This window comes from Charadrius vociferus, unplaced genomic scaffold (genome assembly GCF_000708025.1).
Source record: "Charadrius vociferus isolate BGI_N301 unplaced genomic scaffold, ASM70802v2 scaffold625, whole genome shotgun sequence".
Taxonomy (NCBI): Eukaryota; Metazoa; Chordata; class Aves; order Charadriiformes; family Charadriidae; genus Charadrius; species Charadrius vociferus.
The window spans coordinates 22,610-24,952 of record NW_009648338.1 but is presented as its reverse complement, the minus strand read 5'-3'; the positions used below and the strand labels follow the sequence as shown (position 1 = coordinate 24,952).

Sequence of the window (2,343 nt, the reverse complement as noted above, 5' to 3'; positions counted from 1 at the left end):
CACCAGCTGCGTCAGGAAGTTATCCCCAGTACATTCCAGGAACCTTCTAGACTGTTCCCTCCCTGCTGTATTGTATTCCCAGCAGACATCCGGCAAGTTGAAGTCCCCCACGAGGACAAGAGCTTGCAATCTTGAGACTTCTCCCAGCCATTTGTAGAATATTTCATCTACCTCCTCATCCTGCTTGAGGAGAGACTACTTCCACCCCTGTGAGGATATATCAGTATCTTGCAGAGGATTTGAATGGTCCAATATAATCAATTTGCCATGTAGATCATAAAGTTTTCCCTTCATTGATATGTAGAGGTGGTGCTTTGGCAGGATGATCTGCTTGTAATCTCAGTCTACACTAGGGATATTCTGTAAGAATAGTTTCACAAGTTTTTCTGTTTATAGGCCAGCCTTTGTGCAGCAAAGTGGTGCTTCACCCGTGTGGCCTAGGTTTTGATGTAACCATTCTCCCAATCGATACCACTCAAGATTAAAGGTGATTTTCCTAATTTTAGTTAGCTCATCTACCTTTTGATTCCACTTTGTGGCTGGTTGATTATCGTTCGCATGAGCTTTTATCCATCCCATCTTGAAAGGTTGGCTGGCTATATCCAGTAATAATTACCAGTCTTTTTTTTCTCCAAACTGGGGATCTGTTTACTTCTCAGTTCAAGGTTTCCCATTGACAGAGCCACTGTGTGGCACCGGCCCACACAGCATAAGAGTCTACATGTATAATTCATGCTCCATCCTGTGCTGCCAAAACAACTGCTCTTGATGTCAAAACGTCTATGGTTGTAACTCAGTAAATCATTTGAGTAAATGATTCTTGACAAGAGAATGGGATAGAAGGAACAAACGGACATGAAACCAGGTACCAGAAACTTTAGTGGGCTGATTGCCCAAGAAACTTGGCTATACTTAAAACCACTCCTTTAGAAGTTAGGATACCTGCCTCTGCTTTAAGACTCTCATCTACTGAGCCTGCACAGTAAAATTAAGAGACACTGTACCTTTAAATGAAGATGAGGACATTTCCTATCAATCAGCTTCAATATAAGGAATTATGAGCACCAGTAAAAAGTTGATAAACAATGAATATGTTAATTATGTTAATTTACAATGTGAAAATTAATGTCTGTTCCAATGTCGTGTGTGCTAGCTTTGTGGAAATACCCCCTAGCACCCATTTCTGTGCAGAACTGCTAATAAATAGCTAATACCTCGACTCTGTGTGTTATTGGCTTGCACACTGGGTAAACTATCCCATGAATTTTGATACAACACTCTCATTTCTTCTACTTGTGCACTGCCTTCACCTTCCTCTATTACTTGTTTGCTGGTGGTAATATCTAATGTAATGGCCTTATATTGCCATTTACTGTTTACCCTTTTTGCTAAAGCATCCATAAACCAAATGTTTTCTCTTGGTGTACCCTCAGTGTGGGGTGGTGCTTCCAGAATGGTAAGGGTTTAGAAGGTTGTTGTAACGCTAAAGGGTCTGTATTTATGGGCATTTGCATTTTGGAGACCTTAGTGTATCCTTCAGTTAATTGCATATTTTCTGCAACTCCTGTTAGGTAGGCATACCACTTATTGATAGTTTGGTTTTGTGCAACTCCTTCTGGGAGAGCAGTCGCTTTTAGGATTGCTTCTAGTAAACAGAATCGCAGAATCTTCAGAGTTGGAAGGGACCTCTAGAGATCATCTAGTCCAACTCCCCTGCTAAAGCAGGATTGCCTAGAGCACATTACTCAGGACTGCATCCAGGCGGGTCTTGAAAATCTCCAGAGGAGGGACTCCACAACCTCCCTGGGCAGCCTGTTCCAGTGCTCAGTCACCCTAACCATAAAGAAGTTTTTCCGTGTATTGGAACAGAACTTCCTATGTTCCAACTTGTGCCCATTGCCCCTCGTCCTGTCACTGGGAGCCACCGAGGAGAGTCTGGCTCCATCCTCCTTCAACCCACCCTTTAGATATTTGTAAGCAGTAATAAGGTCTCCCCTCAGCCTTCTCTTCTCCAGGCTAAAGAGTCCCAGCTCTCTCAGCCTTTCCTCGTAAGGGAGATGCTCCAATCCCTCAATCATCTTGGTTGCCCTTCGCTGGACTCTCTCCAGCAGTTCCCTGTCCCTCTTGAACTGTGGAGCCCAAACCTGGACACAATATTCCAGTTGTGGCCTCGCCAGTGCCGAGTAGAGGGGGAGAATGACCTCCCTCGATCTACTGGTCACACTCTTCCCTATGCAGCCCAGGATTCCATTGGCCTTTATGGCGGCAAGGGCACATTGCTGGCTCATTGACAATTTCCTGTCTACCAGGACCCCCAGATCCTTCTCCTCAGAACTACTTCCC

At 44.3% G+C, this 2,343-nt stretch overlaps 1 protein-coding gene across 1 annotated transcript in view; it reads left to right on the top strand.

The window, feature by feature from the left end:
• LOC104286490 (transcription factor RFX3-like) overlaps window positions 1-2,343 on the top strand; it is a gene marked incomplete at its 3' end in the record, with an annotated part of 33,956 nt that overhangs the window by 14,941 nt on the left and 16,672 nt on the right. The gene's annotated exons all lie outside the window — the stretch shown is intronic.